At 48.0% G+C, this 16,069-nt stretch overlaps 1 protein-coding gene across 1 annotated transcript in view; it reads right to left on the bottom strand.

Annotated features, from left to right (window-relative positions):
* GPC3 (glypican 3) overlaps positions 1-16,069 on the bottom strand; it is a 152,395-nt gene that overhangs the window by 6,972 nt on the left and 129,354 nt on the right. The gene's annotated exons all lie outside the window — the stretch shown is intronic.

Here is a 16,069-nt window from a genome sequence, read left to right as displayed (position 1 = left end):
GGTACGGGGGGCAATACGGCCATGAGCTCTGCAAGGCAGCCTGTATGCACACTCTGGCTCCCCAGCCTCAAGCACTACCACAAAAGTCTTGTCCATGGATATCCTCAAGCTTTGGATGGGGCAAAGGGACAAAAGACCCACAAAACCCAACACATCAAATGGTAGAGGCAGAGGGGCTGCACCACGACCCCAATTCAGGCCACTACTCTTCCACCTCACCTTGGCCAGAGGCTGGTGGTGAGGAAGGGCTATCATTTATGACCTGGGCCTATGTTTACTTTGAAAACGTACTCATTAAATTCCTCTTTGCTCCTTGGTGTGCTCTAGATTTACCCCGAAGAGAATCTGGCGTCTGCAATTGCATTAATCATTTTCCCTTTGGCAGCAAGTGAAAGAGTTTCTGAACTGTACTTGCAGAGCGGAGCCACAAAAACGTGTTTAGCAAAACGCACTCATGTAATCTATTAAAAATTAACAAATCTCATTAGCATTATTAATTGGAAGTGCTGGAGTCCTTGTACTTTGATGACGAAGCGGCGTGCCCTGGTCGGATATCCAGCTGTCCTGTCCAGAAAAAGAGCTGCTATGTAAAGGCACTTAGGAGAGAAGAATTGAAAAATAGGGAGCTGAACATGGACCAAAAGCATCTACAAAGGCAGGAGTCAAGAAAGAAAAAGAGGAAAAGCTGGAAACAGAAAAGTATGAATGGAAGCAAAGTGATTTATGAGGCAGCAATGTCCCTGCAGATGCCCCACATACCTCAGCCCACCCAGATGTGGAGTCACCCTCTCCCTCTTTGGAGACCTTCAAGGTCTAAACCCACAAAGCAATCCCTTCTGATCACTCTGCTGTCACCTCAGACATCTCAGGATAGTCTTGACTTTGGGAGGTAACATTCCCAGTGATAGTGGAGCAAAATTAAATGCTTCACGTTTCCTCTAATGACTGAAAAAAACATCATCATGTCAAACTGAAATTTTCTCCTTCGTCTTTGCTCCCCCAAAAGCTCTTTGGATATGACCAGGACAAGCAGCTCTTGCTACCTGCTGGCCTTCAACTCTCCAAGCTCAGGACATTTAGTGACATTCATGTACTAGCAAGACCTGCCAAGGCACTGTCCTAAGGGGAACAGCAATGGTCCCTCCCTTCCAGATGCCAACTGCTAGAAGCAGCCCTCAAGGCAAAAAGATGTTTCTCAATGCTTGATCAGAAGACCTATGGTGGTGTTACGGCACCCAGGAACATCTGACATCTTCCTTTGTGACTCACTGTGTGCGGAAACCAGACTTGAACAGGGCCCAGGCCACAGAGATGATGGCTCGTGGCATTCATGCTCCAAGTAGGCAACCAGGAACGTGCCTCTTCAACCAGAAGGGATCAGGACTTCGTGCAATGTCTATGCTCAGTCAAAAATCCCTGGACATACATCATTGGCTTATGCTCATAAGGAAAAGAAAAATCAAATGTGGCTGATGTTTTGCTCCTTGAGCATGCACGTAAGGAAAGCATCTGAGCAGCGCTCCCAGCCTGGGGATCAAACTGACAACCAGTCGTAGCCACCAGGCTACAACTCATGATGCCAAGGAAAATATCTGGAGTGAGCTTTTGGATCATAACCCAAGAATTTGGGTTGGATACAGACATATCTGCTCAGCCCACAGGTAGAGCTGGCAGGTGGGCTGAGGCATGGAGGCACGCACACATCTTCTCAGCCTGCCTCCGCTCCTGGAGAAACCACCCGAGGTTTTGTGCTCTTACACTGCCCAGGATCACTGGCGTGGATGGAGAGCACGCTCCCCCTGCCCGTGCTGGGGGAACGTTTGCAGGGCATGGGTTGAGGTGAGAGCCCTGCCAAGGGAAGGGAGCCGAGAGGCTACAGCACCACCCCCTTTTTAAATTGCGTTAAGCTGCTAAAATAAATAAATAAATAAACAAACCCCTGGCTCTGCATTAAAACATTAAAGTGACTTCAGCCTATAAAATCGGGGTAATGCAGGAGGCCCTGGGAAACATCAGCATACTCAACTTTCCCACTTTATATACAAAAAGAAGGGTTGGGTTCACAGGCTGGAACTTTTTAACAGCTTCAGGTCATGTTCCCCATGCTGGAAGGAGCCCCAGGAACAACCACTGAAGTCTGAAACCAGGACCTGGCTTTGCACTGCCTTCTGCATGGCTGCAGAGAAACACCCAAATTAAACCCAGCTGCTTATTGGGTGCGCGTAACATCTGACACAAAAGCAGGGCTGATTCACGCCCCCTGTCCCCCCCACCCCACCCCGAGAGCAAACCTGGTCCCAAAGCACTGGTGGAACCATGGTGCTAAAAGCTAGAGTTGGGTGGTGGTGGCACCTCCGATGGGCCAGAACACTGTGGCTGCAGTACTTGGACTGTGCCAGATCCATCTCATCACACTTGCTCTTTCCTGGGGGCCAAGGGGCTCCCGTCACGCTTGGGGACCCGCGGCTGGGACCATGGTGGAGCTGGGACCACCTTGGCTGTCCCTACCTCAAGAGGAGGGAGCAAGGGAGGGAGGGGATCAGCCCTGGGCTCCTGCCCAGCACCTCCCCAAGTCAGCTTGTACGTGCAGCCACAGAGGGTACCAGGGACGGGGACGCACAGCTCACGTGGGAGCATCCAAATTGGTCTGGGGACACATCCATTCGCACAGAGAGTGGTGAAACAAGGAGGTGACAATGCAAGAGGGCTCCGAGGTCCAAGTCCATGAATTCCTCCTTTCCCGTCCTATCTGTAGCACTCACGGCTCAGTCTCAGGAATGTCACAATCACAGTGGAAAATCAAAATAAAAAGGCTACGTAATCTAGTTTGTAAATCCCTTGAAAAATACAAAATCCTCTCTAAAACGGATTATGGAGATTAGAGATAAAAGTTTCCTGGAAATCAAGAATTGCATTACAGCCTCCCTCCTCTCCCACCCTCCCAGAAAAGGGAAAAGAGATGGGCTCGTGCCCCGCACCACCCGCCACACTCCTCCCCGGCCATCACCCCAGCCTCAGGGAGCGACAGCAGCTCCCTCCAGCCCCTGAAAACAGCACAGCTGTTTCTACCTGATTTTGCCCTAAACACTATTTTGGGGCATTATCTGCTGCATGTACCTGAGCCTACGGGCAACATGCGTTGGTGCTAGGAAACCTCCCTGCACTGAGGAGAGGAGGAGATGCTTGCCAGGCTACTGCCACGCTGCTTGGTCCACCCCTTTTCCGAACAGGCTCCGCAGGACCGTGCAACGTGCTGCCGTGGTTTTGTGAGCTGCAGGAGCTGCACCCAGCCCTGTGGGTGCCCAGCAGAAAAACGTCCTCTTAAATCAGGGTGGTCTTCTAAAACTCAAGATGTTTCACTTGGCTGTGCCAATGGTGACGTTACCAACAGGAGAAAGGCCAAACACTCATATGCCAGTGATATAAAAATATTTAGTGGCCATACCATTATTATTCTGATAGATTAAAACCAACATTTTGTTTAATATTTTGACTCAAGTATCTACAGTCAATGGTGGCAGAACAATTTTATGTTGGGAATTTTTATTTCATGAGAGTTTTTGTGCTTTCATTCTTGTTTGGAACAACAAAAAAAACCCCAGATTGCAATATTAGCATTCCCGGCAGAGCACGCATTCAGGTTCCTGACCTGTTACTGCTCAAGGACTTCTGCAGCTGCAGATGCCTGTTTGGAGCTACAGTTAGGTCACTTTGAATGATGCTCATAGAATAAGGATCAAAACACTTACAGCTTGATCAAAAGGACATTTTATGAACACTGCAGCCCAAGTTAAGTGATGATGTGAATACTTATGTTAGCCCTTATATTAGCTCAGCTTGGTTCTAATAAAATTAACACCCTTTTAAATAATGCACTCGGTTTTTATTTGTTTCATGTTTTTGTGCCTTATGGCTTTGAAAATATATCCTCAAAACCCTTCCATCACTCTGGAAATGTCTAGCTGTGTTAGGATCTGGAAATCAACTTCTCCAGAGGAATAAAGGGGGATTGCTGCTTTGTGTTGTTGCTCCACCTGCTCTAACCTGAATTTATCCACCAAAGGTTGGGGGGCTTTTCCCCCCACAAAAGAGGGTAACACACAGTCAGACTCTTTCTTTTCCCAGTAGGAATTACTACCTGTAAATAAACAACTAAAAACCGACCTACAAGCACCAGCAGCATCAATGCTCCTTTGAAAAGAGACAACAGAAAAAACAAAGCAAGGAAAAATCCTGTCTCTTTTCTGCATTTCACTTGCACATTAGAGGCAAAATGAACTTACCAGTCCAGGACAGGGGACGTCTTATTGGCGCAATACAGCCGGTTAACTGTTCTTTAGAGATATTCATCTCAAAAGCCAGAACAGAAAGAGCATTTTCCCTCCTTTTATTTATTTATCTTTTTTTGTGCCAACTCACCTTAGCTGAAAAGCACATTGAGATTGTAATTATGGGAAGGCCTCATCTAGTAGATTTGTAAACTCAGCTATCGGCTTGAATTACTGGAATTAGCAAGGCTAATTTAATGTCACTGTTCAAAATAGCTCAGATTTGGAATTTCTTAATGGCCTTAGGAGAAGGAGTCTTTATGCATACTGCAATCTAGGCTTCATTCTTAGACTAAATTCCTTCTCATAGATTTTGTGAATGCCCTGTTTTGTAGCCAACACAAACTCTGTCCAGTAAAATAATGTAAGGACTCAGAATGAAAAGAGATTAGCTGTTCCCTGCTCCTGTTATTTTAAAGCAGAAATAACTTTGGCTTCTACTGATTCATAGACAAAGCTTGAAATGCAAAGCATGCTCAACTCCAGATTCAGCATGAAAAGGACCTTAAAATATTCCCAAGTGCAAGTAATGGACTTATTAGAGGGATGAAAAGAAGCACTTTTCACAGAATCCCAAGCTCTTTAGTCCTGTCATATCAATAATCTGGCTTAAGAATTTCATTCTATTTACATTTCTTTCCCTTCCAAATATCCTGCCTGACTCCGATGAAATAGAACATTTACGCTTTTAAAGTGTTAATTTATTTCTGTTAATGCTTGGTGGCAAGTGGTGTAAAACGTCTGCAGATCACCCAAAGCGTGAGCGGGTGCGACAGCGTCAGGACCGCGTGTGACAGGGAACAATTCTGTACGACGTGCAGTTTTACACCTGACAATTGATAAATGAGGAGATAATTTTAAAGACTTGGTTAAAAGCATCTTCTTTAAATACGGACAGTTGATTGTGCTGGAATTCAACATACCTGCAATCTGTTCTCCTCTATGTTTAACACCCTCAAAAACAATGCTGACAGTGAGGAAAAAAAAAAAAGGCTTTATAGATATCAGGAAGGAAATCTGCCTGGTTGTCCTTAAGCTACCAAAATATACTCTTTTTTTTACCCAGCTTGCTTAGTCTTTACAGGATGGTTTATTGTAAAACCAACATTAAACAACTAGTGGCCATTTTCCCTCTTTGTTTGAAGAAATGGCTGCAAAACAAAGATATTTCAGGAACAAATTACAAAAGCCCGTGTAGAAACACCAGGAAAGCAGATGGAGATGTCCCCTTTAAACTAGCAAGGGGAGATTTTTTTCCGCCACTTGGCTCCATGTCCCCGTGACAATTTGCACCAGTCGGGGAGCATCATAGCATGGAGGGGATAGAAGATGTGTTGGGCTACATGTGCCCACGGCCCTCCCGAAGAGAGCACCGGCAGAGACCAAAAACCCCCCTAACCCCGCAATACGACGAGCAGCCAACCCGGGATGGCCATGCATGGCACGTGGTACCGGCCAGTGACGATCTTCACAGACCCAACTGTGCGGTTTTGCTCTGGAAAGGCAAAGCACAGCGACTGCACGTTGCCTTTCACCCAAGGATCTCAAAGCACGCTACAGGCATTAATTATGCCTTCTGCTTTGCAGAGATTAATTAAGCACTGAAGCCTCACGGTTCCCGAGAGCCGAGCGCAAGCCTCCATTCACTGACGGTTAAAACTGAGCCAAGGTTGCAACGAGGCTTCACGAGCACTGATGGGCAAGCTGCAAAAAGCACCTCTGAGCGCCTGAGTCGCTCTGCAGCAGCAGCCTCCTCCTCCTGGGATGCTTTTAATTCCTCTGGACACGTCCCAGCAAGTCCCCCTGTGCAGGTTTTGCTCTGAAAACACTCTTGATGGCAAGGCACAAAAACTAGAGAGACACCAGGGAGCAGGGAGGGCAAGGAGCTGTCATGTCCCACTGCATCTGGCAGTGCACCCGCTCAGTCCCTATTTCGAAGGACACCCCAGCAGGTCTCTGACACTAGCAGGTCATTTTTCGGAACGATGAACTTGCAGCCCTGAAGAGACATCCCATGTTTGTCCACCAAGAAGCAACAGAAGCTTCTCAAATCATCCTCGTGTGCCACTGGCTGCTGTGTCACCCCTCTTCGGGTGGGACAGGCTGCAGAAGACTACCAGACTGCCTTTTTCTGCCCATCCTCCCACCCCATCCACCTGTGAGAGACGTCCCCAGCAGCTCTGCCAGTGCCATGGGAAGGCACCCTGACATGGACGGGTGCTTTGAGAGGCTCCAGAAACTGTCCTGCAGCATTTGCAGAGCTGGCATCCTTCGTTGGGTCAAACCCACGCACATCGCATGGGATTCGTGCAGCCTCGGTCACGCCAGAGGCCTCCTGTGATGCTTTAGTAAAGCTGCAGGGAGAGGCAGGGGCTGAAGCCACGATGCTGCGGTCACCTGTCTGGATGACTTCGTGTCTTCTCAGAAGCTGGTCAAACCATTTGCCGAGGGCACAGGTGCCAAGCCATGATGGATTTAGATGAGCAGCCTGCTGACCCACAAACATCCACTGTCATTGTTTCCTCAGCAACAAATGCCTGGATAGAATAGGTGACAAGTGCATTAAAAAAATATGATACCTGTGCAGCAGAGAGCTGGAGGGCAAAGGGGGATTGCCAGTCCCTGCAGCTAACAAGAAGTGCTGGCTGTGCTGCAGCTGCAGCCTGGGAAACCCATTAAGACCACATGGGGTGTCAAATTGTATGTAACATGAGTGCCGGGCTTGCAGGCACTGCGTGACGGCAGCCCCGCAATGGAGCTGGGTGGAAAGCGGGTCCAAAGAGACCAGAGACAACAAGAGTTTCTCAGCACACACTGGCCTTTGCCTCTCAAAAAACGGGAGGAGCAGGTAGACGGGCACAGCCCTGCGCAGCCCCCTGAGGAAATGCAAGGACACGGCGGGTTTGTACGGCCCCGGAAAGCCCAGCTGTGGGATGCAGAGGGCAAGATGCCCAGGGAGGGATTCCTCGGAGCAGGGCTTGCTATAGGGGCTGCATCAGTTTGCTTCGCTTTATGGTCAGTGAAGCCCCCAGTGTAGGCTTCAATGGGGCGGAAGTGATTTAGGAACCTCCAGGCAATCCCACACAGTCATCCCGGTTACCCTGTATCCCACATAACAGGAGCTGGTTAAGTTTTTACAGACAGGTTTCTGTTCCTGAATGTATGCAACTGGTCAGGGTTAGTCTTACTGCTGTTAGCAACCAAAATCGATCTGAAACCTTTTGCTTCCCAACCCAAGCACAGCAGTTCTTTTCATTCAATATGTAGAAATACCTTGCTATGTCTTTATTTTTGGATTTTGTTTTATCTTTTTGTTGGTACACGAAACCATTTTTCTTTTTTCCATGTTTTCTAATGAGTTCTGGCAGTGGGAAGTTGTTTGTAAATCACACAAGTATTTGTTTTACTGGAAACATCTGCTTTAACACATTTGTCTTGAAAAAACATTTTTTTTTAAACAAAGGTATTAAGCTGCAATGTAAATTGGGCACATCTGTTTATGAGTCACTGCAATAGCGCTGCCTCCAATGCACCAGATCACACGGATCTCCAGGGGCCTGATCCAGCAGAAATTGGAAACTTAGAGCTCGCTCTGCTCCCTGTTCCGGCACTACTTTTCTGAGAGTATTGCTGCCTGATTTAATAAATTAAGGCCACTAAATAAGAAAGACCTATTGAGCATCTGCTAACAGCATTAAGCCTCTGGCCCAGCAGACACTTAAGTACCAGCAAGATACTTAAGCCGGTGCCCCACTCTATAGGCACCCCAGGACCGAGCTCAGTGGAATCACTTGTGTGTGGGGGACACTCATAGCTGGGCACTCCAGGCTGTACCAGACCTACCTCTGCCCACAGCGCCATACCATCTCTGCTGCCTTCAGCCGCTCAGTGCCGCCATTAAAAGCATTTAGAGAAGCTAACTTGATACAAAGACATGAGACCTCCAAGATCAAAACCTGACGCACCAGCTGGTATTCGTTCACTGGAAATACAAGGCTCAGCAGATCTTGGGCAGTGGTCTGGGGCCCAGGAGAAACCATTCAGCTGGGTTTTCTGGAGTGGCTGGAGAGCATGCCCTGATTCTTCTGGGCTAAATAAAGCAAATGTGGGGGGTAGGAAGGGGGGATCAAAAAGATCAAGGAGATGCCTGAAGAGGGTGGATGCAGGACCTCCATCCCCACAAGAGCTGCAAGACCCCACCCACCCCACCAGGGCAAAGCTTTCTGACTGCTGCTAAAGCCATGCTAAAGCGTCCCACCAGAGCCCAGGAGGGGAACGCAGGGCATGCAAAGCCTTCGCTCCCTGCACCCAGCCACAGTGGCTCCCCAATACGGTCCACCTGTCCATATGAACACCTCCAGCAAAAGCACCAGGGTACCACTGTGACCCTCACACACCGCATATCTGCCACTGGCCCCACATTTGGAAAAATCAGTCCATTGGGAAAAGCACCCATGGACAGCCCATGCAGCAGCCCCAGGGAGGTGGCTGTGCACAGCCACATGTGGGCTGCATGATGCTGGGCACACCTTACAGAGTCATACAATGGTTTGGGTTGGAAGGGACCTTAAAGATCATCTAGTTCCAACCCCCTCCCATGGGCAGGGACACCCTCCACTAGACCACGTTGCCCAAAGCCCCATCCAACCTGGCCTTGAACACTTCCAGGGATGGGGCATCCACAGCTTCTCTGGGCAACCTGTGCCAGTGCCTCACCACCCTCACAGGGAAGAATTTCTTTCTAACATCTAATCTAAACCTACCGTCCTTCAGTTTAAAGCCATTAACCCTTGTCCTGTCACTCCATGCCCTTGTAAACAGCCCCTCTCGAGCTTTCCTGTGGGCCCCCTCTAAGTACCAAAGGCTGCTCTAAAGTCTCCCCAGAACCTTCTCTTCTCCAGGCTGAAAAACCCCAACTCTCTCAACTTGTCCTCATACAGGAGGTGCTCCAGCCCCCGATCATCTTTGTGGCCCTTCTAGTCTTTGCAAAGGCAAAAATAAAGCTACAAGTACCACGAAGGGAAATCGAAGGCGACAGCACACCAGATGCTCCTTGCCAACAGACACCGGAGCACAAGTGGGGAAGTTTGCCCTTAGAGAGAAGGGGAGAGCAGAGCGTTTCGGGTATAAATGCATTCTTTCACATTCTCTGCACTTGCCTTAGCAGATGATTTATGTGGACAAGGGAAGAGGAAGAGATACTGCAGGCTGTGTTCTGCGATGACTTTGGGGAGCATGCATCTTTTTTTTTTTAATTACTTTTTACTGGAATGATCTACACAGAACCAGAACAGGACGAGTGAACGTACCGAAGCTGCAGAGCAGCCAGCGGAGAGTTATCAGGGAGGCAGAGGATATTACTCAGACTCTGATAATAACCACCGGCTCCCACCTGCCAACTGCAGTCTGCCTAACACAAAAAAAGTCCAAAAACAGGCGGCAGCAGATGTCTGCCTCCCCATGCAGGAAGCGTCTCCAGTATCCATGGGACACAAAGCAACTCCAAAATAGCTTTGAGTCCAACAATTTCACAGAGACTCAAGATACTGAATTAAAAAAGGAAGGAGGCTTAAAAAAAAAAAAAAGAGAAAGGATGTGCATCACATTGCAGTTGTAATTTACATTTAGAAATCCTGCTGGGACTCCTGTGCTGGACTGAGACAGTGACAGATGCCCCGGCAGTCTGTCCAGCTGCTGAACCTGATGCAGCCAGCACGGTCCCACAGCAGCCAGTGGTACCTGCCACCACAATACCGACATCATGGCATATAACTAAGGGAGCAGTCAGCCAAGGGATGCAGCAGCATCCTGGCCATGCAGCAGCGCACAGGGTCCTTCAGCATCCAGCAGAGTCACCCCCCAAGGCAGCGCTTTGGGCACTGGCTCCCGGCTGCTCAAAGATGGGATATGCAGAAAGGGCCCCCGGAGGAAGGAAGGTGTGGGAAAGGAAAGGCACTGCTGGCAGGCGACATTCTTGGGCTGGGTTCGTATTCAAGATCTGTGCTGGGTGCAGACCCAGCCTCCCGCGGGAGGGAAGGGCCGAGCATCATCCCAGGTCCCGCGGGAAGCAAAGAGCAAAGGAAAAGCAGGAACAGACAGCAAGATGTTGTCGAGGGCCCCAAATACCACTGAAGACATTTTCTGAAACAACAGAAGCTGGTCAAAACGCCAGATTTCCATTCCCACAGAAAACAGGGAATGTGCTACTGCTCCAAAGCAGAACAAAGGCAAAATGCAGCCAAATTTTCTGTTGTTTAAAAAAAAAAAAAACCAAGGCAAGTTGACATACCACTCCAACAAAATCCAGTCAATTCATTTGGATTTCATTTTTTTTCTATGGTATAATTAAAAATGTAATCTCAAGCAGACTTTTAGACAAGAAGCCGCTCTGGAGTGAAAGCTGACAGCATTACCTTGCGGTATGGGCAAGCAGGCTGTGGCTGCATTTCTCTGCTGCAGGAGCAAAGATGTTCCAATTTATTTCCAAAACAAAAAACCCCAACATCCAAAACCCCAGCATGCTTCATTGCATCCTGGTTCCAGCGGTGAGGCGTTTTACAACACAAAGTCTTCCCATCAGAAAGTTTCCAACTTGCCCTAAAAACAACATGAGGGGAGGTTAAACTTTGGGGTGAAGTCACTTTTGCCCCAGGTGAGATGCACCATAGACTCAGAAAAGCTGGCAAAGCCAATGAACTTCAGAAGCACTCGGTTGCATGAAATTTGTTGATATGGAAGAAAGCTATCTGGGCTCTCCTTAGAGCCACAAAAGCCCTGGAAACCCCTGGGGCTGGGGATGGATGGTGAAAGCAGAGTGCAGCCCATCAGCAGCCACCGCGTGGGATGGAGGACATCTCTCCTCCAGTTCACAGCTCATCCATCTCAGCTGCGCGAGGGGTCGGGATCTGCTGGAGGTCTGCCTGGGAATCGGAGGAGCCAGCGCTTGGATGGACACACCTGGTTCAGTTCACGTTACTCCTGGTGTCGGCCCCGGCAGATGTGCGTGCACAGGTCACGGCTAAAGCACAACAGTCGAACAGAGCTTCGTCCTGACGGATGATGAATCCCTCGTTTCTGAAGTGCACAGAGCAGCGTTGACTCAGTAACCAATCGTGTCCTGGTAATACAGCGACAGATGAGTGATTTGCAGCCCAGACCCAAACGCACACCATTTTCACTTGCAAAGCAAGGGGTGGGGAGAAGAAGGAAAGAAATGTGAATTAAACCCAACGATTCCTGAGAGATTTCTCTGGAGGAGTATCCCTTTCCTTCTTTCCGATATCTTTTTGGCAAGGACTAAAAAGACAGGCTGCTTTCTGGGCAGGTCTGTGTTTCCTTCTGCTGAAGATCATCAAACACCAGTGCCAGGCTCCAGGATCAGGCCCACGATGAGTCCAGCATAGTCTCTCCACTGATTTCATTTTAAGAGACTCATCTCAGGCAATGCCTCTCCCTCCACCCAGGCTACAACCCATGATTTTCCAGGGAGCATCGCTGTTTGGAAAAACCAAGACATCTTCCAGATATTTATCTCACAGCTTCATTTAGTCAAGCTTGATCTGTTCATAGATACATACGCATGTATTTATGGAAAGATGTAAAAACTAATTTTCAAGAAAGTGATGTTTCCATCTGCAGCAAGTATGAACCTGTTGGATCCCGGGTAAGGAGATGGCTGCCATGTAGGCTCTCACTCAACCGTATCTAAGTAAACACCAGCTCCCCAGAAACTTTGGTTGTTGCCATAATGCGGTGCTGCAATTCGCACTGCTAGGTCATCACCACAATATCCTATGTAAAAAACCCCACATTTGTTCAAATTTGAAGAGGGGAACCAAGAGGTCAGGATTTTTAAGGCAGTCTGGAGAATTTCAGCATTTCCTATCTTCTTCCCTTTAGGGCTCAAGAGTGCCCTGAAAGTTGTATCCAAAAGTTTTCCGTGTTCTCTTGCACATGTCCCTCAGGGCAAGATGATGGACAGCAATGCAGCAGCCACAGCTGAGAGCCCAGGACCCTCTCCTAGACCCTTTCAATGAGACAGGGCCACCTGGCCCAATGTTAATTGTGTCTCCAGTTATTCACATAGCTCTATTTCCCCAAGGCGCTTTCTGGGCAGACGCATGTCAAGCTCATCCTGAGCCAAGCTGTGTTTAATAGTCCTTGATGGACCTTAGCTCCATGAATTTGTCTTCTTTTGACTTTGACTCCATGTAACCTCTGGGTGCCCCCACTACATGACGTTCCTCCTGTTCAATCCTTGCTGTTGCCCGTAGCCAAAGCCCCAGCATCACGGTGGTGTGCACCAAAGGATCCCAGTCTTTCTGACCCCAGTCTTGCATTCAGCTGGTGGCAGTGGTTTCTGAGTACCACCGAGCAGTAGCTCAGCTACAGTGCTGTCTCGTGTCTGCTCCCTTTCAGTGGTGCCCAGGCAAAAACACCTGAAGTATAAGCAGATATGACAAATTGCAGCACGATCCCAAGGACCATGAGCTAATATGGGCACTCAGCACCCACCCGTCTTCACTCTGCATCAGGGCTAAAGACAGCGCGGTGAGGTACACTGATCTAGCAGTCGACAAGGAAGGAATCTCAGCTGAACCAGCCTGTCCTGGACCGCAGAGGAGTGGAAATGCTGCCAGGAAAGAAGGCTGCCCTTCCTCACGCAGGGCACATCCCCCATCTTCTGAGACCAGGAGCCACGGGGCAAGAGAGGAATGGCCCGGCCCTGTGCCCACAGGACATCTCCAGGATGTTTTGCAGTTGAGTGCCAGCACACCAACATGAGTGCTGGGCACATGCATCGGCCGGCACGGCTGGGACATGGTCTGGGGCCGGAGCCCTCTCCTGCAACGCCGAGCAGGGCTGCGCCCTACAGCCTCATTTATTAGATCCCCATAATCGCTCTTATCGGCTTAGCTGCAGTAAGGCATTAGCGAAAGCCAAGCCACTCATGAAAGGGGCACCCTCCTCTATGTGAAAAGTCAATCAACATGTTATATTGTTATCAGGCTCGCAGACAAACCTCTCTTTGTACGACAAACTGCGCAGATACGATGCCCTGACTATCAGCGTAAGGTTATCTTGTCGGTCCATTAGCAAGTAGCACCTGGTCTGCTTCTGTCTGAAATATTCCTTTATTGTCCCCCCTTAAAAAGAAATCCAGTCTCTCCACAACAAAAAACAGCACAAAAAGAAAAGCAAGTTTGTATCCAAGTCAGGAATTGTGTTTCCCAGCTTCAGAAGAATTCACATGTTTTTAGCCACAGAAAAACAGATTCATCATCCTTTAAAGATAAATATGACTATCACTATTGCAACTGGGCAAATTTTTGCGTGCTTGAAATTGTTTTGATGTGTTCAGTCATGTAAAATGCTGCGCTCAGTAACAATTTAAAGATACATTAGCTCCCAAATTACACTGTTGAAAAGTATCTCCTTAGACGCTCTGGCATAATACAAGCTGTTATTCAAACTTGCAACCCGAACAGAGGGTAAAGCTTTTGCCAGCAGACTGGCATTATAAACATCTGGGATTGGTAAGGGATCATAGATTCACAAAGACTTCTGCGCATTTGTACAGTGTAAGAGCAGAAGCATCACCTCATCTGACCTTCAGCGTGTCTCCAACCCTTCAACCTCACCCTCGCCTTATACTGAGCCCAAGAACCAGCCTCATCTGAGCTGATCTGGGCTTCCCAGAGAAGGATTTAGGCCAATGTCTGCCCACACTGGGAACGCAATGCATGTCATTTATGGATATGAGGATATCAGGGATTTACATGCCCTCCACAGATCCTGCTTTAAAAAAACCTTTGCTTTGGGTCAGAATGGTCCGAGACAGTGGAAGTCAGCTGCTAAAAATACCAGATACAAATTGCTCAGATGGACTTAGATCTGCAGCCTGTAAGCACAACACTGAAAAAGTTAAAAAAAAAATTAAAATTGAAGAAAAACTGAAACCAGAAAATAGGAGCATGAGCTTAAAACATCCAGTAGATTTACTTGCTGATTCCACAGATGTTTTTGTATCATTTTGTTTTTCTGAAAGTGCAAACTTATTCTGACAGATGAATTTCTAGTTCTTCAGTTGTGGACTTACTGTTTCTTTGGAGGAACTCACAGCACAAAAGTTACAAGAACCCTTCAAAATGTATATATTACATACAATGTGAGGCCTGGAAGAGTCACAGCAGCACAAACAGCCAGATGATGGATGCTATAAACAAACCCATCTCTGAAAGCCACCAATAATTTTCCAGATCTGTCAATAAAAAAAAAATCATTTTTGCTGACGTCAAAAGTGAATTAATGAACATGCCACTCAATTAGAGCTTCAGCCAACTGCTACATGTGACTCCCTCTCCATCTTCTAGCGTGTATTTGAACAGTGACAAAGAATTCTTGACTTCCACCCAAATCTTCATTAAAAGGAGAAATTTCAACAAACACAAACACTTGAAATAGAAAAACAATAATCAAGCTATTGCGCTGTTTTAGTTGGTACAATTCCAGCTCTTCCATCAGGATCATCTAGCTGACATCTAGCCTTGTCATTTTCTCGCCCTGGGACAGGATGAATGTCTTGTAAAACAGTATGCTTCTGCTATCCTTGCTTCAGTCAGGCATTCAACAGGACTCTCTTTGGAAAAAAAAAAAATTAAAACAAAAAAGTTGTTGCTACAAAAATGATAGTTAAAAGTCCTAAAGCTTTCAGCAGAACAGAAAAAAAACAGCAGAAGGATGCTGTGTCAAACCGACACGGCTCACCCCGCCGTGTGAGCCAGGGACAGGGCACCTCTGCTGAAGGCTGAGCAGAGCCACGTACAATAAATATTGATATTGTACGCATGACATTTTTCAGTAGGACAACCCAAGCCTGCAGGCTGTACAGCAGGAAGGCACAGCAGCCACGTGGCCCTGCGCTGTCAGCAAAATCCACACAGATGGGGATGTTTTCCACCTGCGGAAGGAGTATTTTAAAAGTCAATCAGGTATTTGAAAATGTCTCTCTCAGCAGACAGATGAACGTCCCAAGGCCCAGCACAAAATGGAGCAGAGCCATCAGCAGATACTAGCCGCTCAGATACGGCACCCTGAAGGCATTTCCAGGGAAGCAATCACCATGATAAAGGGTGGGAAGACATGATCTTGTAAATATTTTAACTACTATTGGTCTGTCTCCCGGCACAAGCACGGAGTGAGTGGAGTGAGTCCTGGTAGACATCTGAGCACTCCCAGATCGGGAGCATCCCGTTTTCCAGAACAAATACCCACTTCTAAGGAAACTTTCTGGCAGGAACGGGCTGCGGAAACCTGAAGGGCTGCACCCAAAGCGACCCTGCACAGCCTCCAGCACTGCCACGCACAGCCACTGCCTCGGCAGGGAAACCCACCGGTACCCGTTTGCTCCCCAAAATGAACAGCCTTTTGCACCCCATGAAAAAGCAATTAAAATGTTATCGTAGCAGCAGCATCTCCTGTTCCCTGCCACAGCGAGGGTCGGATTGACCTCAAGAAATAAACCTGGGAGAAAACAGGGTGACAAGAGGAAGGTTACCAACGGCTGAGCTGAAGGAATGACATCTCAGCATCGAGACCTCTAAAACGTGCAACGGTTTCCTGGGACATTTGGAGATGTTTAAAAGCAGAATAGGGTGAAAATTGCAACTCACAGGGGTTCAGAGCAGCTTCCAAAAACATGGCGTGAGGAAGAAAGCAGCGACGTCCCGCTCTGCGCCCAC

This window comes from Balearica regulorum, chromosome 11, assembly GCF_011004875.1.
Source record: "Balearica regulorum gibbericeps isolate bBalReg1 chromosome 11, bBalReg1.pri, whole genome shotgun sequence".
In the NCBI taxonomy this organism is placed as follows: Eukaryota; Metazoa; Chordata; class Aves; order Gruiformes; family Gruidae; genus Balearica; species Balearica regulorum.
Note: the sequence above shows the minus strand (reverse complement) of the source record. Positions and strands in the feature narration are given on the sequence as shown.